This window comes from Accipiter gentilis, chromosome 33 (genome assembly GCF_929443795.1).
Source record: "Accipiter gentilis chromosome 33, bAccGen1.1, whole genome shotgun sequence".
In the NCBI taxonomy this organism is placed as follows: Eukaryota; Metazoa; Chordata; class Aves; order Accipitriformes; family Accipitridae; genus Astur; species Astur gentilis.
The window spans coordinates 14,716,124-14,737,916 of NC_064912.1; the positions used below are offsets into that span (position 1 = coordinate 14,716,124).

Sequence of the window (21,793 nt, forward strand, 5' to 3'; positions counted from 1 at the left end):
GGGTTGGGGTGTAAGCCTAAGCTGGAGGGTGGTGAAGTCTAAGCTGGGCCCTGTGGCATGGCTGCGGTACAGCAAGAAGATGCTGAACCAGGCTTTTCTGCTGCTTGAGGTTTCCCCTCTGCTCTCTGGCAGGGCATGAGTTGCTGGCACAGGAGGACTTTGGCGTGCTGGCTAAATGCTAGGAGTTGGTGCATAGCTCAGACACGTTCATCTCCTAAATGGGGCTGTCCATGCTCTCTGGACTAGCTTGTTAGTGCCCTGCTGTTGGTGCAGGTACCTACAGCCATCAGTGATGCCACCGGTCCCCAGACACTTGCACCAGACTGTTGGGTCATGGGTTGGAACCAGCGAAGCTGCTTGTTTCTTAATTGCAAAGACAGGAATCCAATGACCTTTGACAGATTTCATAGCCCAGCAGGCGCATGTAATTGAAGCCGGTGATGATTTGTCATGGCTCTAGGCTCTCCCTATCTATTTCATTCCTGCTTGCTCCCTCAGTCTCTCTTACCCCTCTTACTCTTTCCTTCTTTGTGATCTCATTATCTCTCTGCCTCTCTCTTTTACTCTTTTCAACCGTAGCTCTTCCCAGCATGAAGAGGTATCTCAGGTTCTATTCGTCTTCGAGGGATTTAGGTTTTGTCCCTCACACTATTTTCTCCACTTCACATCCATTATCCCAGAAAACCTCTTCCTTCCCGTGACCAGGAGACCTGCACCCCCCAGAAAATTCAACCCCATTCCAAGTGTAATCATAAATAATGCATTGCTGCAGTCAATACCCCCAAAGCAGCCATGAGCTCCAAATGCCAATTTCCCACCCCCATGAGGTGAAGGTTGAAGCAACATTATCATTTTTATTTAAATTCCCTTGTAGGTGGCAGGTTCAATGCTATTAACATATTTCAATTCAAGCCATTCTTATTTTAATTAGCCTTAAGTAATTAGTTCTAATTCATTGCCATTTTTTGCTCTGCATATTTTGGGTTATTTACTTCCCTTGCTAAGTAACAATTTGATGTAATTATGTGCTACTCATTCTTTCTATTTACATATGCTCACTCACTCAGATTTCCTCGTTGAAATTTCAACAGATCCTTTGAATTCCCTCTTGAATTGTTTTCTGAGCTGTCAGCGGTGTGGAAATTGTGGGGTGGAAAGAGAATCGATCCTCTTTTCTGGACAACCCTGGTGCCAAAGGCAGTGACAGTGCATGTGAGCACCTGGGCTGGCAGTGGGTTGCTCTTGGCAGGGAAGGTCCATTGCCAGGCTTTGTTCCTGGGAGTCTGGATTCCCATATGAAAGGAGTTTGGGGATTGTATCCAACTCTCTCTGCCTTCCTCTTGGGCTGCTTTAGCCCAGATGCCAAAGGGACCAGTCACTGTCGCAGCTTCCCTTCATTTTCTTTGTGCAGCCAAAGATGCTTTGGCTTTCCAGAAAGGAAATGGCCCGGCTTTCCAGAAGTGCAGCGCCTCTGTTCCTCAAAAACTCTGCGCCCTTTAAAATGCTGTATTTTTTTAGATATTTTGAGTACTTTGAGCAAATTTGCCACATTTATATATGGCAGTTTCTTATCTGGAATGTACCTTTATCTCAGCAGCCATTTTCCAAAATCCTCTCAGGGACCATATTCTTGTCTTCACCTGCTTTCCTTGAGGATTGCCCTTCTCTTAGCACCTTCTCTGTAGCTGAGATTCTCAGAGGATTGTGGTTCATCCATCTGAGGCTGGCTATTTGCTGATCAGCTGCTCTGAATCCATCTTTTTCACTCAAAACTTGATTCTGAGAGGCCTTAACATGACTTCCTGCAAAAACGTGGATTTCATGCTCACAGGGAGCGTGTGCGTACCTGTGTGTATATGCCTCGCAACTTTTAAGTGCATTATCCAACTCCAGCTGAATTTGATAGAGGATAGCAGTCTCAAAAATAGCAAGTTCCCTCAAGGTTTGAGCAGACAGGCAGAGGTAGAAGAGAGATGCCCTACTTCTGCTGAGGAAAAAGCTGCCATGTTGTGCTGAGCCTTTATTTGATGCTGGTGAATCCATTTGGGAGAGAGCACATATCTCAGCACCCCACCCACAGGAAGGACTTCAATCAGCACACGCTCCTTCTCGGGCGCCCAAGTCAATCAAGCTCAAGGAAAGCAGGATTTCATAGTTCCGGTGCTCATGGAACTACTTGTTTTTTTTCAAGTGGCTTTTTCACTAAAATCTTATCAGCCCTTTGAATCCATGTACCATTAGCAAATGCTGCTTGCTTCATGAATATGCACGTTCACAATATGTAGCATAACCACTCCCATTGAAGTTGATAATAAAACTCCTGCTGACTTCAAAGAGAACAGAGTCAGGCAATGCTGAGCGCTTTGGAAAATCCCACCCCTGGTTGTTATTTTATTTTTAACACATCTACTCAGGAGCTGTGGGATGCGACTAAATACTCAAGAATGAGTAAAGAGGAATAAAAGAAAAGATCAAACAGCCCAAAATGAAAATCTGGATTCCCAAGTAAATATTTAATGACCTATCCTTGGATCGAAGACTCGCAGCGGGAGCAGTTCTCGTTTTGTGTCTGGAAGGGTCACAAACTGCTGCCTTGAGGGATGAGAGAGTTGCTCTGCACCTCACACTGCCCTCCGTCCATGATCTTCTCATGGAGGCCAATGGTGGAAGTTTAGATCTGAACAGCACAGAGCGTGGAACATTCAAACTGTGTCAAGGCTACACATGCTCATGGGTTGGAGTGGAATTGATTCCTTAAATTCTGCTCCTACACTTGAGTTTTCCATGTCTAGGAGGGCCCAGAGAGGGACTGGTCCTCTCTGCTGGCACCAGGACAAGGCAAAGACCCAAAGGACCCCATGGGTTATCAACTCTGCAAACTAGCAGACTACAAGTCTCTTCAATCCCATCTTAAATGATCCATTCCTCTACTCCTCTCTTGCTTTGTGTTGTGCAGAAAAAAAGGCGTTACAGAGTTTTACAGCTCTTCAACTTTTATTCAGATGAATTACGTTCTCAGGTCTCTGTTTTCCCCATACTTGGTGCCATAGCTTCTGAACTCCCATGGGAAGGTGAAGGACCCAATTTAGCAGAGCACTATGCATCCGACTGACTTCAAGGGGCATAAACATGCTTAAAATTGTAACACGTGAGTGATTTCAACTGGGCAGAACTCTCTTAACATAAGCACGTATTTACCTGTTTTGCTGAATCAGGGCATGTTCTCCTTACAGGGACTTTGTGTTTTACTGTCAGCTATTTTGGTATCTTCTTCTCCTAAGATTATTTCCAGTGGAAAGAACACAGTATTTTTCATTCCAGCAGTATTTTTGGTAACAGTTACTATTTCCTGACAATATGTCTGTATTTTAGGACAAAACCAAATTACATGTTGGAAGCTCCTTTCCCCACTGCAGTTTCTCCAGCTCTACTCACGAGCCAGTAACATCAAAATCATAATCTGGAAGAGGCACAATAGACGCTATATTAAGTTTTATACAGACTTGCCATCAAATTACATGCAATAGCTACTTGATCATGTTATATCAATCCATTTTCACCTGTCCATTTGAAAAGCAATTACTTTTATCTTGATCACTTATTTGTTAATTTAGACCTTGCAAGGATTTTACCTATAGTTTTTGTCTGATGACAGCAGAATTCTCCTGTTCATCTGCTTTAGTACACTATAATTTTGTTGGTGCACAGTTGCATGTTAAGGGGTATAGGCAAAAAGGACCCTCTCACTGTGACTCATTTTAATTGTTTTTCTGATTTTTGTCTTTTATTATCCATTCCTTGAAGTGAAGCCTATAAAAATCTTGACAGCAGTTAGGACTTGATGCTGTAAAGCAGACATGCTAAAACCAGTGAGAAATATTTTTTTCTTTTTCTCTTCTGCCTGCCACCGTGCTCCTGAAGACTGTAAATTTACCATCAAACTTTTGCAGAGTTAGAATCTGTCTTTTCAGCTCAGTAAACATAAGTAAAATCCTACTCCCTGACTACACTAATCATTATTATCATACAAATCCTAAGTACTTTCTGTAATCTTCTAGGCTGTTTTCATAACAATCGAGTGCTTTAGGAGAAAATAGGAGGACCATAATTGTGTAAAATTGTATTATGCTGCATCTTTTGCCCATTCCCTGAGATCAAAAGGGTTAATTTTCCCTTGCTCTATACCTCATACAAACTTGGTACCAGTACAGCTAATTCATTCTGGTGCAGGTGAGTACAGCACAGGGCATTTCTTATGGTGTTATCTTACACTACAGATTTTTCTTGATGGTCAATTCCTTAAATGTGCTTGAGAAAAGACCCACAGAGGTTGAAAGAGTCTCCAGTTTGGATTCAATACAAATTATTCCTAATTTCTGTCCCAGATATCTATTGTTCTTCTGGTCAGTACTCTTACTTGAAGCTTAATACTAGTTTGCTCTAAAAACAGTTGTGAAGAACTACACTTGACTCAATAGGTTTTATTATTTAAAAAAGCCTGTAAAGTTATGGTTGCACTTTTTTCTAAGTGCCTAAGAGATCATGGATAGTTGCAGAAGTAACCCACAGAATGAGTAGAAATCAGGAAGAAGTAAGTTCATACACGTGCTGCTTTATCTGCCTAGTTGGAACCTGCATACTTTGTTCTAGATTGCAGTTTCATTCTGAAACTATGTAAAAGCACCTTATAGGATAAAACTTTTAGGTGTATTAAACTCATTCCATAATGTTTATTTTTGTATATGGACAAGAGATTACAGCTTTTGTTTTGAACCTCCAAGGTCATCATCAAAAACATTTGTTACTTTTTGAATACTTACTTTGTCGTCTGGTATCTGTCCTACACTAGTTAATTCATATAAATCTAAAGAAATGGTTGCAAGCAGGATGGCATCAGAAATATGGAAATACAGCATCTGGGTAGAAAGGGTTGGTTTTTTGCAACATTTCCATTGAAATTAGTTTCTTCTGCCAGATAAACAGATGCAGTGAAAACATTCTTATCTGCAGCCTTTCTTTTGGGGAGATTAAATGAGTGAATCAGCTATCAAAACATTATTTCATTTGATTAAATAGAAGATATTTATAGCATTTCTAAATATAAACCAAACTGAGACAAAAAAGGAAAGTTCACAAGGAATGGCCACTCTACACAGTCAGATGCTTTTTCTGTACCCAAAAGTATTTTTAAATTCTTTTCTTCACCTAGGTTGGGTGAATGCAGTTCACTGTGCACCGAGGGTGTTTAACAAACTACAGTCCTGATGCTCATATTTTGGTCTGATTCTGTGCGCTGCAGATATGTTTGCTTATAGATTTCCCTTTGTTTCACACTAGAATAACAACGACATACCTCACGGTTTTCAAGAGTCTGCCTTTTTCTTATGTTTTGGTACAAGTTCTGGAATAGACACCTGGAAAGCCTGAAAATTTAGCAAGGAGGTGATAGAAGAATTTGTATCTTGCAGGCAATTATAAGATTTTTGACATATGTTTGCATTCTGAATAGAATGTTAAGTTAATATTAAAATATATTTCAGGTTAATTTTAAAGGCATTTAGATATGAATATTGAAGATTTATTATGTGACAAAAATAGAAACTAAAAACTCTCCTGAAGTCTTGAAAATGAAATGTTTGATTTATCAAAACCTTTCTAGCTCTTATAAAATGTGATTTTACCAGAACTCATTCATGTCAGGAGAAATTTCAGTTTTGCTGAAATGCAACTTTCTGGCTGGAAAGTGAACTAGCATCTGACCAGGACTGCCTGACTGTAGGGCTAGCTGGTCACAGCCTTTGCCAGGAATTAAATGTTTTTCAGCCCTTTGACCATTGGTATGATACTGTAGTGTTGGACACTTTGGGTTTTTTTCTTTTTCCCAGCTGAGCTACATCTTATTAAAATAATTTTGCATTTTTTTCTGAAAAATTTCCATATTTTTGTACATGTATATAAACTTGCTTGTAAGAAGGCAAGCCAAACTCTTTTATCTTACTGCCCCTTTCGTGGAAGTCTCCTTTGGCCACTTTTATTTGTGATTTTGCCTTTTCCCTTGATTATGTATTGAGATTTCTGTTAGACTTTTTAGTATTCTGTCTCACTTTTGGTTTACAGTGTTCATCTTTGGAGCCTGAAGTCTTTGTATTTCTTTATCAAGGGAAAAGGCAGGGGGTTTGTAACTATATTTTCTTTACATTGTTAGCAATTCCAAGAATTTTCTTGGAATAAAAGCTTTCACTGCTTCTTGTAAGATATCATCATGAGTAATCCTGAGTCATTTAATTTTACATATTCTAAAATATCTCTTCTAAGATGGTCATACTGACATTTGTGTTCTCTGTCAACATAGTATTTAATACTGAGCCTAATGCTGTGTTTTCCCTGCTTTCCAGTGAACAATCTGAACCAAAAATATACCGTTATCTGAATGTTTTCGGTCAAATATTTAAACGCTAGTATGGAAGATGATTATTGACTTTTCAGTTAAATGATGTAGTCTTCTGCAGAAATCAATTTTCCTTATATATTCACCAGCTGTATTTAAGAACTAGCATTTGGCTAGCACTCTTCAAGATTTAAAATAGAAAAATATCTCATGCGGTGTCTTTCCTTAAGAGATCTCCAACACATCACAGTCACATTAGCTTGTTTTTAAATACAGGGAAATTGAGGCACAGCTGTAGAAACTTGTCCCAGGTAACTCAATGCCTGAAGAAGGCAGAAAAAGAGAAACCAAGATGAAAAGGAGAAACCAAGCCATCAGTGCTGTATCTGTCCTGCTGGACTGTCATATCATTAAGTAAATCTCTTCAGTTCACAGGAGTCCAATTTATATCACTAGGCTCTAAGAAGCCCATGTGTCGTGCATGTGTGTCTGTTCCTAGATAAAACAGATAGATGCACACTTCACATGTCTACGTTACTTTTGGTATCACACTGCAAACTGAAGGTCTTGTTCCACCCTGTCTTGAACACATTCCCATGACCACCGTGAACATCCCCTTAAATAAGTATGATCCATCTTGATTTTCCAGATGGGTCAGGAAAAAACACTGTTTTTTTTTCTGCCAGGCATAAGCCAATTGGTATAGAGAACTGAAGTCTTCAAGGCATTTCCTTGGTCCCTAAGGAACCCCTTGGCTTCCAGCCATTGGCTTTTTGTCGTCAGCTGCATTCTGCTTCTGGCAGTAATATGCCCCAGGAAAGAGCACAAATCTTTCTCCTTGTGAATTAAAGCCCACAACTCTGGGTAGTTAAAAATCCTCCATCTTTGTCTTTAGCTTCATGAATTTAATTCCTACTCTTTCTGCATGTTTGTTGGCTTTGGAGAAGGGTCCTGACATGCTTTTTGTAATTTAGCTGTCCTGCTCAGAACCAGTTGCAAACATTTCTTTTAGAAAGCTATTTATCTATGGAAGTCTGGCCTTCCTCTGGTAACTTCTCCTTCCATTTATTTCCCTATTTCTATTTGATTTTCTGATGTTGGTCTTTGAAGTTGCAATGTTTGGTTTTCCCGTAGAGTTCCTGGATCTCCAGTCCTGGGTTTTGCACAGATTACCTGGCACATGGTATATTGCAGGAGTGGAAGCTGGAGATGTTTGGGCATGATGGCTCTAAGAGGTGTATAGATCTTGCTTTTCTGACAGGACTGAAATTGGCCCCCACTGAAGTCATGCCAGTAATATTCTCATTGGTTTCTGGAAGATTCATAGCAAGAAATTCCCTAGAAGATAGTAGAATTATTTTTGCAGTGTAGATTATTAGCATTGACCCTGGACTACAGCAAAACTGAGACATGGAGCCTTGTGTATACAAAATAGCTCTCAAGGTTGTAACCAAACCCTTAAAATTGCAATACATGGATGTTCAAAACTGAGAAGATGGGTACAGAACACAGCTGATTTTTCAGAATTAAATTGTTGATTTTTGGAAGCCTGGAATTGTTAATCTCAGGAAAACCTAAACTCAGTAAAAGGATTGATCTTTTTGAAAGGCTACACTCAGTTGAGATACCAGTCCCTGCTTTCCTTCCAGGACCACAAAATTACAACTTTCAGGTCACACTTTGGAAGGGATTGGATGTAATCTGTGCCTTTTACATGACATAAATGAATCAGATGAGATGATCAGGCACCAGGGTGTCCTCAGGTCCCAGTTAAATATTGAGATCACCACAGTGTGTGCTTATGATGAGGAGAGAGGATTTCTCCTCATCCGCCTCCTGCCTGCAGAGAGAACTGTTGTGTCTGTTCACTGTAGGTGTTGGCCAAGTGCTCCCAACCTACCATTGCTATGACACTGTATTGCCACAACTTGGGTTGCTCTCACCAGTCAAGCACTGCCTGTTCTAGCAATATAAAGGTTAAGTGTCTAGGCTAAGTTCATCAACTAGACTCCTCCATAGTCGGTGGAGAAAGTTTAACACCTCCAGAATGTAATTCATCCCATCCAAAAATAGATGTCTAAGACAGGAAGAATGAATCACTCTGTGGGTGTTGGTGCGCATCTCTCTGTTCACTGATGATAAAAGAAGTCTAGACAATTACCTTAACCTAGACAACCAGCTGTAAGACACCTTTAGCTGTGCGAGATCTAGCTATGCTTTCAGGTCCCTAAAGACAGATTTCAAAACCCCTGTTCAAATGCGAAGTAGATTTCTGATTTCCCTGCAGCTTTCAAGCTGAAGTCACTTTCGACAATCAGACTTCTTCTGTCTCAGTGAGACACATATGGCAGTTTTACCATAACTGAATAGCTTTTTAATGAAAGGGTTTTTACCCTCAGTCCCATCTGGGAGTTATCCATGAGAAGTTGATGATGGTTTGAGGAATATTTCTTTCTATTACTTGCTGAATCATTGTCACCATTAAATATTGCTGCATAATTTCCTCACAAAGAGTCTGTTCCATGCAGATAATATTCAAAATGTGGTCCCCATTGGTTACTTTGATTGAACACATGCCACAGAGCATGTCCTCCACGAGCAGGAGCGCAACTCTTCAGCTTGTAGTTGCAAACACTCACATTTGTGAGTTCATTTCTCATGTGAGTTCATTTCTCATCCTTGCTCTTGCCTTCCTATGAGCTCATTTGTTAAAGTGTTTGGGGAAAGGCAGACGGGGATAGGCAATGGATGACTGCAGAAGGAAAGGGAGAAGGCAATAGAGTAACAAGACTCTAAGGAGTTGCAGAGCATCCATGGAGCCCCGGAGAAGGAGGCTGCAGTGGAGGCAGCTGAGAGGAGGTAAAGCCTCTCACACTGGACAAATAAAGAGCTGCCATATCCACCACTGCCATTCCTCACTGCCCACCTTGCCCCATGGAGATGACCTTTGCAAGAGCAAAACCGGCAGAGCAGCCCAGAGTGCTTGAACATTGGCTGCTCCCCTTTCCAGCCCACGTCTTAGAGCAAAGCCACCTTCAGCTGGTGTTTCCATGAAAAGACCAGACAGTGAGTGGAGGCAAGCACAGCCCAACTCTAGCCCCAGGTGGTTGTCCTTGCTCCCCGGGTGGTGATATCCCTCCCTGTTTGATTGCAGAGCAGATAGGTGAGGGCGATGGTGTCTCCAGTGGGACAACATGGTTCACCAGCAGAGGTGGGCAGATGTGTTGCTCTGCAGGCAGGGTGGACTGTCGGAGGGGGGACTTCAGGGTGCCAGTTTGTGCGTCTAAAGCTTCCATCCCAGGCAACTTAGAAGGAGGAGAGACTACTCACCTTCGGTGGCTCTGTAGAGAAGAACATCTTGGTTCACCTTGAAATACGTGAAGATTTAATTCCTTTTTGCTTTTAGATTATTTTTTTGTCCTTGCTGTTTTAAAAAAATTCAATTCAACATGGAAGCATAGTCTTCAAGAAAAATACACTGAAACATTTTGGCCATTATGGTTAACAGAAAACATTCCCCTTTTCAAGATGCCTTTTGTCCCTCTTTTTTTGGGAGAGGGCAGTAAGTTTGGATGAATCCTGAAATGTTTTTTTTGCGTGTGTGTGTGAATTTTCTAGTTGCCAGAAAAAATAATTTGTCCAGTGATGTTACAGGTGTCTCTTTGCCTCCCCTGCCAAGACATCTGCCCACTGCTGCCCGCAGGAGCCCTTGGTGGAGTCCGAGCCGAAGCGATTGATGTGTTTCTCTCTGGGAGTTCCTTGCTTCAGTCCTCGCTGTGTCAGCTCTGAACGCAGCCTGCCAAGATTCAAGCAAATATTCAAGAAAAGGTTGAGGTATTCACCGAGCTCAAACTATTGTACAAGAAATACCCTGAAGCAAAAACAGAGCTATGAGACACCATCACACAGAGTTGCTTCCCCCACCCCGGCAGGCACCATGCTGTACCAGACAAACTCCTCCAGATAGGATCCAGGCAGAGATGTTTGCTTAACACAGCAGCTCTTTGAAAAGGCAAATAAATGGACAGTGAAGCTACACAGACATGTCACTGTGCAGCGATTTCCGTTTAGCATTTACGTTTAGTGCCAGGAAACCCTGACTCATGAATATGAAATCAGAAGGAAAGGAAGAAAGCAGTTGTTCATTATTAGAGCTTCGAATTGGGCATGTGGTGGAAATTAGCATTAAGAACCACATAGGTTAAAAAGAGAGGGGCTGGCTCTGGTGGTCCAGGAGGCTTGAAGACCCCAGCTCTGCAACCAGGGGACGTGCTTTTGTGGGGTGCTTTCTGCTCGCAGGCTTTGCCCATGGGGTGTTACTGCTAGAGAAGAGCCCTGAAGCTTGGGGTTACCCATGATGAAGCTCTTGCTCGCATAGAGGCAAGGGAAAGCAGGTCCTGAATATTCTTGGAAATCCTCCAGATTTACACTGAGGCAATGGTGAGCAAAGGCAGGGAAGAAGACCCACTTCATAATTATCAGAAATAAGAGAAATAACCAAGAGCAACCTCCAAGGGAAAAGAACAATCTCAGATAGAAAACTCGAGGTCCAGAAAAGAAAGGTCACATTTAATTGAGACTCAGTGGGGTCAAAATGAAGGAGCCCACAGCCCCAAACCTTCTGCAGGTGGGATGCCTGTCTCTGCCCCACACCTGCACTCTGGAGCTGAGAATAGCCTCTGTGAGGCTGGTGCAAGGCTGGCTGCCTTTAACACAAGCTGTCTTTCTTCCAGCCATTCAGGTGGGACATCATCCTTCTTTCTGCACCTATTTCCCCTTGCAAAAGAAGAGCTTGGTCTGCCTCAAGCCCCCATTGCCAGGCCCCAGGGAGGGATGTGGGTCAGAAGAGCGGATGCTATCTCAGCAAATATTTTTGATGGTACCAGGAAGGATGAAGCAAGTAGAGGCATTGCTGCAGGGCAGCGAGGGCTTGATTCCAAAGCATCTCTTTGCATATAACCCTGGGAGCAGCTCAAGGCAGCGAGGAATCATGCCATCCCCGCTATTGTCTTGGTCTGAAGCCGCCCAGCTGCGCTGTATAAGTACCCCTCTATTTCCTTGCATCTTGGTAATTCCAGCACCCTTAAAATATTACGAGAGCTAATCTATCAGCACGGGGCATAGCAGCTCGTAGCAATAGCAAAACATTCGGCAGATACTCCAGGCCTGGAGCATGCGAGATGTCGTAATGGTGGCCGCAGGGTGGGCCGGGTGGGCAGCTGGATGATGGGTCGGGTGGGCGAGCAAGTGTTGTATGGGACCGGGCAGAGCTGCCAGGCTGCTCCTTGTGCCACCTCTGCCCTCGGTGACAACATCTGATCGTGGCTGTTTTGCAGACCCAAGCTTTGCCCCAAGGCTGGGCCATGGGAAGCTGCCTGGCAGGGCTCTTTTCCACCCCATGCTGCCTATGACAGCTTCACAGAGTCGTTAGCAAGCAAGGCGAGCTTGACGTGAATAATTAAAATACCTGCTGTGCTTTTAAATAGTTCAGAGCTGCCTTGGAGCTGCGTGTGTGAGCGATGGCTGCTGTCTTTGGAGGAGCCCTCAGGAAAGAGAAGGGAGGAGGGCTGATACCCAGTGGGAAATTAAGGGCTCAATGCTCCTTCTGGCAGGAGGAAGGATGGTGCTGGCAGCTCCCATAGGGATGCGGGCAGTCCCTACCCCTGAGTGGAGACTGGAGGCTGACGCAGCTCTCCTTGCCGATGAACAGGCATCTCTCAGTGCAAAACTCTCCAAAGTGTCCTCTCTGCCAAAGGCTGAGCTCAGCACCCATCCTTCCAGCCGCCCCACAGCTCTCGCGCCGGTTCAGCTCTCCAAACCTGCGGGATGAGGACGTGGGATGGGGGGGGACGGGGACAGCACTGCTGCCTTGGGGGCCAGCAAGTCACTCCGTCAGCACAGGCAGCGCGGGGCACCTCGCCTGAGCACGCACAGGCGGAGTCTGGGGAGGATGCGCTGTCTTTTCCAAAGATGCCGTTTCCCCAAGATATCAATTAGACACTGAAATGAAAACAGTTTCTGCATGAACAATTAACAAAGAGTTTCCTGCAGTCTCTCGGCGGCCGGACTCCCTCTGTTCCTGCGATGCTGTCGCTACCCCCAGCTGTCTCTGAGTTTTTATCACAATAGCACTGAAGGGCTCCGTCCCCTGCCGCTGAGGAGCTTCTTGCAACAGGGAAAGATATCAAACACCACATTGGTGTCAGTGCTGCTGGAGCGTGGAGCCGAGAAGCTGTAAATCATCTCTTCTTGTGAAAAAATGGGTTTCTAGGCAGGGGATGGAGGGAAAAATGACATTCCCCATGAGTTAGTTTCAGATTGAATTAAACAATTGGTTGACCATAGATATATTTTTTTTTTCTTCTATATATATTTTGCTGTGGAGAGCCTGGGCAATTCCAATTTGGGGTCACTGTGCAGTGATTTTTTTTTTCCTCCTTTTTTTAGTTCAGCCAATGATCCAAAAAATCGGTTATTTTCACAGTTTTGCCATAAATACCTCCAGGGCAGGTGAAAGCAGAGTTTCTAGCAGAGACAGGAAAAAAAGGCCATTTGGTGGCTGGGGCATGGCATGGTGAGGAGGGAGGGAGAGGTGTGTGCCGACAGCTTTGCAGCAGTGCACAAAAGGCATCCCGACATTCGGTCCTTTCCCCAGTCTCACATGAGGAGTGGGAGCTGCCGCCTGCCCCCCTCGCCCGTGGCCCACAAAAGGCGAGGGCTGCCGAGCTGAAGATCAACAGATTAGTCTTCTTCTCCCTCTATGGCAGAATGCTATCCATCTAAAGATTTCCTTTAATTTAGAGCCGTGTAGAGTTTGAAAAGCCCTTCAAGTTCACTTGGGCTGATGAATTGGTAATTGAGTGTACCTGGATGTTGGTGCCGTCTTTCCCTCTCTCTGCATTTGTATCAGTCCGTGTTTGTTTTCCCGAGCTGTAAATCACTCAGAGCTTGGAGAGGCTTTTATCAAATCCTGCTAGGAGCCAGTCGCTTTCCCTTTCACAAACACATTGCTAATGCCACGTGGAACCCACTGGCTTTGCTGCTCATTTAAAAACAATGAGGGTGTTATTAAATGGAAAAAAAAAATTCCTTAGCAACAGGGGGAAGGAGGAGGAACAGAATTGCTCCCGTCTCTCTGGTGCTTGCTCCTTCAGTCTAATATCTGTCCCATTGATCTCCTAATATGGTCTGCTTTGAAAGCCTGATTTATTGCCCGCGCTCCCTTATCTCCCTGCGTGTCTCAGCCCGTTAGAGCACACATTGTTCTTGGCTTCATTAGCATCCAGGCAGGTCGGCCGCTGGCCCTTGGTCCATGCTCACCTGAGCAGTGTTCCACCTCCTGGGCTGCAAACTGGTACCCCTTTCTCTACAGGATCTGGCCTGCCCCAGCCAGCACTGGGCATGGAGAGTTAAACACGTAGTTTAAGCGAGTCAGGCTCTTCATCTTAAGGTCTCCAGGTTCTCCAATGTGTCCTTGGTGTCCACCTCTCCAGTGGCCTCTGAAGATACCTGGCCCTCTCCATCACCTGTAGAGGGACCGCAGCTAGCTCTGTTCCCATGTTAGCCATATCCATGGCTGATATTCGGTCCAGTGGACGTGCTCTAACACTGACAGGTTTGGCAAAAGGGAATTTCAAACAAGAGAGGTAACAGTCCTGATTTGCAATTTTGGAGCCGCTCCGGTCCCTAACCCAATGGAGGAGCTGAAACAGCACCATGTGGCTGGCATAGCCCATCAGCACAGCCTATGTTTCGAATATAGATTGTTTTGAATGAACTGTTATGGTGCTATTTGCTCAGGGGGGGAAATGGCAAGTTATTTCCATTAACAAAGAAATGGGAGAACTTTGCAATCTGTGTGTGAACATTTTGTGAGCATAAAATGAGGTGAAGTTCGCCAAACCGATTATTCATTATGAATTGTTCATTCAGCTCTAATTGCTTGGGTTTAGCTGTTGTTAGAAGGACTGTGTGACACCTTTGTAGTATGCAGTTAAGGTCAGAAAAGTGTTGGTAGGAATAACTTCATGTTAAGTCAAGCTTTTCTTTGGGTGTAACAGTGCTATACCTGCTTAGCTTAGCAAGAGAAGTAAATGCTGCTGCTTGGCTTCTTCTTGTCACTGTGCAGCCCAGATAGCTAATGGAGAGTGAGCTGTGCCTTATTGACTCCCACTTTCTCTGTAGGATGAATAATTAAATTCACCTGCAGAATCCCCATCTTCTCATGCATGGCAGCGTGCAACTTCCCTGCATCTTAGCTAACTAGATTAGAGATTACGCATGCCAGGATCGTTGATGAGAAAGCACAAGCTAGAAAGGATCTGGCTTGGCTTTCAGATCCCAGGTGGTATTTGCAGGACTGACGCTTAGGAAAAGCATCACTTTTTTTGCTTCTAACCTGACAAACTTTGTCTGGAAACCCAGAGGCACAAGCAACAGGGAACCCCACTGTCTGTCTTTCAACAGCATTTTCTGAAATGGAGCTACACTTTAAAGTCTCACCAGTTCAGCCTTTCACTTTACAGAATATGTGCCCGTCTCTAAAATACCAGGTTATTTTTTCTTACCCCCATAATATTCTCATCCGACATTCGCTCTCCTGGAAATCACCAATCCAACATTCACCTACCTGCATTCAAATACCTGTCATTGTTCTTGCGCTACTGTCCTTCTCCTTCCAATTTAAAGATTATATTTCATAACTGACCTCCAACTACCTATTGCCTCCCTGTGACACTTCTCACCCTTGTCTACCTGATTGATTAGTCTATTATGCTCTCCACTCTCCTGATGACTTACAGATTGCCCGGTATCTGTCACAGGCTTGCTTTTGTTCTGTAATATTATTCTTGGAGTTTTGCAACACCCTCCAGCTGCCATTCTCTCTCCCCGTTCGCTGTCCTCCACCTGCCTCTCTTGTGAATGTCTAGTTTGGAAAAAGGAGAAGAAATCTTTTGCGAAAAAAAAATCCTACCTGCTGTGAGTTCACACATATGCTGGTTAAAACCCACATTTAAGATGCTGTCATTTTCAATGGGGCTCTTTATTTCCTTTGCACCATTTGGAGGTAATAAAATGTCACCAGATCAGACTATGATCAGTGACACGGCTTGGAAGGCAGCTTTCTCCAGAAAATTTCCTCACTTGCATAAGTCAATGAAACAGCGACAGAGCAGGAAGCAATGTTGTGTTTAAAGATGTGTGTAGGTAGGAGGTGTCCCAGATCCATCCATCCCCCTGCACTTGTCAGAGGTTGTCCAGCTCTCTGATATTGTTCCAGACTTGTCCCAGCTCTGTCCATCACTCTGACGTTTAATTAACTGCCCTGTTCTCCTGGATCTTGCACTGGATTTGTGTTGTCTTTCTGAAATACCTCTTAGGTCATGTCTGAATATTACTAACAGGAGGAATAATAAAATGGTTGTCACTAATATTGGTATTATTGTTATTATGTTGATGATAATAAAACAAGACATTGAATATCACAAAGATGAGTATTGTTACCATCAGTGTCACTTCTTCTTGCTATACTGGTTGTCTCGCATCACAGGTGAGCAGGAGCTTGACAGCAGTGGTAACCATAGAGAGCCCTGGCCAGCCAGGCATCCAAAAGTAAGAGAAAAACAGAGAGGGGGTTGGAAGTGGCCGATGAGGACAATAAAATCACACTTACGATTTAAAAACACATTTATGAGACCAATAGCCAGGTGTAAGGATGATTATTAAGCTTATTAAAATCTGTCCGTGCTGGGTGGCTGGTGCTGGTGGTGGCAGTGGCTCCTCACTCCTCCAGGATCTCTGCATTGACGTCTGTCTTGTACCTTCTGCCCTGTGCATGCCCAGAGCCTTTCATCTCCCCTGCATCTCTTTCAGTCCCCATCTGGCATTTGAGCCATTTCTCTTACTTCAGTCCCAGGTCCCCTTCCAGCGTTTCTTACAGTCCCTCCTCCGGTGGCGGGTGGATTTCTTTTCTGTTTTAGTAACTAAGTTGAGCAGTTGATCTCATTTGGACCTCCCCTTGGTCCTCTTCCCATTCACATCTGGTCCCTGCGTCTCTGTGTCTGATCCATAACTTGAGTAGCTGTGCTGTCCCTGGGATGGCTTTATGTTAATCAAGCTGTCAATCAATCTTTTGTGCCCCCTGATGAAACTCCCTCTAATGTTTTCTTTTTTTTTTTTTTCCTTGCAGTTCAAATACTGGGCTTGGTGACCATCTGGTGGGATCCCGAATGCTGTGTCCAGTGTGCCTCCCAGCCCCTGCAGACAACAACTAGGAGACGTTCATGACTGTAGCAGGAACCAGCAGCGACACACAGGTGCAAAGGTAAGGGGTGACCTTGTCGACGGCATCTCCGGAGTGAGAGAAGTAGCTGGTGTGAAACAGCCGGCCATGGGAGAGAGCCAACAGGGATCGCGTGGATGGAGCAAGTCTCTCTGGGGAGGGTTCACCTACCTGGAAATCCTCCCCAGGAGTGGATCGCAAAGGGGAGCCTCATGGCATTCATTTCCAAGAGGGAAGAGGCTGGTGCAGACACGGACAGCGATCCAGGGTTGTATTTCTCATATCGCTGTTCTTGTTCTTGATTTCTGGTGGGCCTCTTCTCTGAGCGCTGGCCAAGCATGGACCTTCCCGGGGAAACCCTGAATGGCTGAGCTGCGGCTGCTGCACTCCTGAAAGTGTGGTAGTAGTGAAAGTTACCATGGTTATAATTTTTATTTTTATTTTTTTTTAAGATTGATTTCACATTCTTCTGTTAAGATTTAAGGAATTTGGAAAAAGTGCATTTTTTTCCCCCAGATGAGAAGTGTAACGTGTGCCTCCATCCCAACTTCTACAAAATTGTGTTTTACAAAGCAGAAAGAGAACATCAGGTTCATGTTGGTGCTGTAACTTAGTTTTCTAAGACCAGAGTTTGCCCTGTGTTTCCTGTTGAAATGACTAGCTGTGCTGGGCACTCAGAAATTTTCTCCCTCTTTCTCATCTCCACCTTGACATTATGAAAAGGGTTTTCATCAGTCCATTGAAAGAAAGAGATAACTTTTGTGTAAGAGTGCACCGTCGACAGAGTTGAGTTTTTTGGGTAGTATATAATTTTTTTTACACTGTTATTATTTAAAATATGCTTTTTAAGAGGACAAAAGGGAATAGTTTAATGGAAACAAATTTCTATAGCAAAATGCGCAGCTGGATAAAAAAAGATTGTTATTGCTCGGGAAGACAGGTGAATTTGGAATTTGAGTACAAAAGGTGTTAAAAAGTGTGCTTAAACTTCCCTTCAGTGTGCTGTTGAGATAGAAAAGAGTAATTTTTGGAGAAAAACTTCCCTGAGCCTCCATTTCCAGCATTGTCACGTCTATAGCAGCAGCCTTTTCCCACAGCTATTATCATGTTTTCACCTTTTCTTCTTCCACATCATTTGGCCTTTTTTTGAAGAAGATGTAGTGCTGGTGAAAAGCGTACGAGCTGGACCTGGCCAGCAAGGGAGGAACTGCAGTGCTGGAGGTGCACGGGCATCTCTGAAGGCCAGATGGGACCGAGAGAATACAGTCCTTGATGGGAGGGAGAGAAAGATGGACAGCCTGCCCTGGGGGTAGTCATTTTGAAAGCATCCACAAGTCTACAGCTCTTAAGACCTCCTTTCCAAAGTGACTTTTAACCAATTAGGAACCTAAACATTATTGAAGATAAGCAGAGCTTAGGTGCTCAGGTCCCTCCAGGCAGACACAAATATCTCAGCAATGCAGACAGATAGACAGGGTTGTCTGTCCTGATGGATCCAGACCCAGAGCCAGGCAATGAATTACAAATATAAGTGCTGAAACAGTGAGCTTGGGACACAAAGGATAAAAGACAGTTGTGTTATTTGAGCTGATAAGCCCTGCGTCTTGAAGATGCTTGCATCAAAGGCTCCTGCAGGGTTTTCACAATTGAGTGTTATCCCATCCAGCACTGAGTTACCAAAGATGTAAAATGAGACTTGAAGAGAAAGCTTCATGCCTGCCTCAAAAGAGCAGAATAAGAGTTTGTTTTGAGAACTATTAGGCTGAATAATTTGAGATTGGTCTCCGTGGACACTGTGAGACATTGCTCCCCACAGAACAATGATTGCCATTAATGTCTCAGCTCCCAGCCTCCTTCCTCCTTCTTCTCCCCAACCTCTTCAAGGGCTGGGTCAAATCCTGCCCAGCCAGCATGAACAATATTTCCCCCTTCTTCGGTAATTATTGTCCCTTCTATTCATTTCTCAGAAGCCTTTTCACAAGCACGAGGTATTTTCAAGGGTTGCAAGCATTCATCTCAAGGTACATTTTCATGGCTATTCTCCTTGGAAGAGCTGGAAAGTTAATTTACTTTATTAAGCCAAATGAAAGGAGCTTATGAAGGTAGCCTGTGCAGCATTGTGCAGGGGGTCAGGGAGCTAGAGAGGAGAGTCCTCTGAGATTGCCGCTGAATTTCTTGCAGAAGCTGAAAAGTAGGTGTTGCTATTTAGTTTGGTGCTGTTCTTCTTTACATTGTGCAGGCTCCCTTTCAAACAGCCAATGCTGAGATCTTCTGCATGGTTCCATCACCGGTCTAGCCACAAAAGCTTAAGAGCAGTAATATTTGTAGGGAAGCGTAGTATCTTTGGATTGGCAAGTGTGGAAGTAGCCATGCTCGCAGCACTGGATTGCTCTTTGGGGGAGCAGGTGCCCGGGTGACTCTGGTGAAGGTCCACAAGATGGGGAGCCCCAGCCAGCCCATCCCTGATGTGGGCAGGTAGCTGCCGACACCCGACTGCACGGACCCTTCTGCAAGCGGCTTCATGCAATGAGCAGATGACTAAAAATCATCTCCTGGGCAATTCACTTCAGTCATCAATTAAATTGTTTGCTGTGAACAGTTTGGCCCCATCCAGCTCCAGGATTTCAGCCTTGTAATTTTGCTGGCAGAGGACAACGGTGCCATGTCCGTGAAATCTGCCTGCCAACTGCTTCCCCTGCTAAGCATTTTCTAGGCTAACAATCTCGAAAACCTTGCCAGCAGCCCCAGCTCTGTCCCTTTCAGGGCAAGCCACTCATTTAAACGTGAGCACCTCTAAATGACTCCATCTGCTAAGTGACGTTAGTAAAGAAAAGATTATAGGAGGAGTTATTGCTGTGTCCTCAGGTCATAACCCTGTTATAAAATGGGCTGGAAGAACAAGGGGACTGTGAGGAGCTGAGGCTCAAAACCACCTGGGTGACTGTCAGCTTGATTTATTTTCTTGCTCATTAGATAAATTAGAAAACTGGCAAAAGAAATCGTTGCCCACTCTCGGCTGCTTGGTAACCTGCCACGTGGCAAGAGATGTCGGCCGCAGGGAGACGCGGCTCCTTCCCACCTCCCTGGCCCCTCTCCCCCAGCCACCCCAGCACCGGGGCAGGAGGGCAGGGACATGGGGTGGGACTTGGATATGCTGGTGCCATACATCTTGGCGGTCCTGTCATCCTAAACCACCTCATTGACCCATCTGACCAACCGCTGGCAGCCACTAGAGTTTTGCTTTTCTCTAATACTGTTGATTTTTGAATAGCAGCAGTTTTCTAGGTGAAAGCAGTGATACCAATATTGCTTTTGAATACTAGCTTTGACCCCAGAACTGTTTGTTACCTTCATTTCACAAATCAAACTAAAGTAAAATAACCTGGTTTGTGGCAGTATCATCAGCCAGGATCTGCTGCCCTTCAGAGATGCTGGTCAACATTTTGGTCTTTGGTATTTGGGTCACTTGTGATCAGTCTGCTTCCAGCAGCCCCCCCTCTTGCTTATGAACCAGGCTAATTTTTGTCTGTCAGAAGGATGGAGCTTGATGGTCAGACTTGCTCTAAATCCCTGGGTAAAATTCACTATGCAGGAGGTCAGACTACAGTTACAGTGCCTTCTAACCTAGAAACTCAATGAAATCTTCAGACTACATAACCAAATGTTAAATTTGGATCATTTAAGCCATCTTCAGCATGTTTAACTGCATCTGATGCACTTGCATAGTATGAAACGAGGCCACTGTTATACACATAGTATTTATATACGAAGAAAAGCTTCCAGCCAGGATGAGCTATTAAGAGACTGCGATGCATTTCTCAGCCAGCGTGGTGGAATCCCCGCTGCAAACAGATGCCGAAACCGGAGGAGGAACAGGGCAGGGACCTCCCGGGGAAGGACACCTCGCGGTCCAAGGACCGCTGTGCTTGTGCAAGGAGGTAGGGCAATACTTGCCCTGCGGACCATGGGCAGAGCAGATTTTCTCTGCTCTCCATGCCCCTTCTTCTGCCCATGGGACTTCGGCACAGGGTCCTTGTCACCCTGTCTCCATCCTCAAGCACTGGGATGCGTGTGTGTCCATGGCTCAGCCTCCCGCCAGGTGTGTGCCCATGTGTGCAAAGGCTGCCGGGCGGCACAGGGCGGAGGAGATGGGGCTAATTCCTTCCTGAGACTCACAAGGAATCGGCTTATGGCCCGAAGCTCTGATTACTCTTATCTTAGCCTGCATGATGGTAACCACATCCTGAAATTACCCGGCTTTTTTCAAAATCCAGGGGCTGGTTTGGACTCGCCTGACCGACATGGGCAAATTCCAGCCCTGCTTTCACCCCCAGCGGGTTTGAGGAGCTGCGAGTCAGCACAGACCCAAGGCTGAACTTGGGGGAAGAGGTTTGAACCCCCAAATGCACCCAATGGGAAGTGCCTGGGTGCGATGCCCAATCCCACCTGCCAGACCCGATGGAGCCCTGTGCAGACCAGCACCACCAGCCCCTTTCCAGCCACCGCGCTGGAACAGAGTGCTCGGGCAGACTCACCTGCTGGGATCCTGGCAGCTAACATGCCTCTGAAACGGCTGGCAAGGGATAGATGCTGTCAAGTAAAACATGGAGCGAAATGTTCGGCTAATGGGATTAAACTGCGAATCCCACCCGTCTGTGGCACGAGACGCGGCACCACACGTTCCCACCTGCCGCCGCTCCCCGTCTCCCGCCGCTGCCCACCGAGCCCACTCCACTTGGAAATTAAAGTGGGGAAATCAAAGTCCTTCTCCCCCCGCTCCTGCTGTGCCTCTCAGCCACTGACATTAACACCGAAATGGCTGACATTAGCTTTGAATGGATTTTAATAACCCCCTTGCGAGCTTGAATTACCCACGCAGCGTGAGGTCCGGTGTGCGTTTGGAGACCTGGTGACCAGCAGTGCATCGGGGCCTCGATCAGCTCGCCAGGCTGTGGACGCGGGGCCAGACCCGCTCGAGGAGCTGCGGTGGCTTTTGCCCATCCAGCCCCTGGCACGGGACCCTGGCATCTGCCTGGATCCTGGAGAGCTGCTGCTCTGGCACTTGCTGCCTGCAAGCGTCCTGCCACCAGTGGGTCTGCAACGGGCTTGTGAGCTTCCCAGCA

General features: G+C 45.1%; 1 protein-coding gene across 1 annotated transcript in view; it reads left to right on the forward strand.

The window, feature by feature from the left end:
* ELFN1 (extracellular leucine rich repeat and fibronectin type III domain containing 1) overlaps window positions 1-21,793 on the forward strand; it is a 105,898-nt gene that overhangs the window by 39,855 nt on the left and 44,250 nt on the right. The window contains exon 3 of the mRNA XM_049791590.1: window positions 16,578-16,712. The gene's annotated coding sequence lies outside the window, so the exon portion shown is untranslated. The remainder of the gene's footprint in view (window positions 1-16,577; window positions 16,713-21,793) is intronic.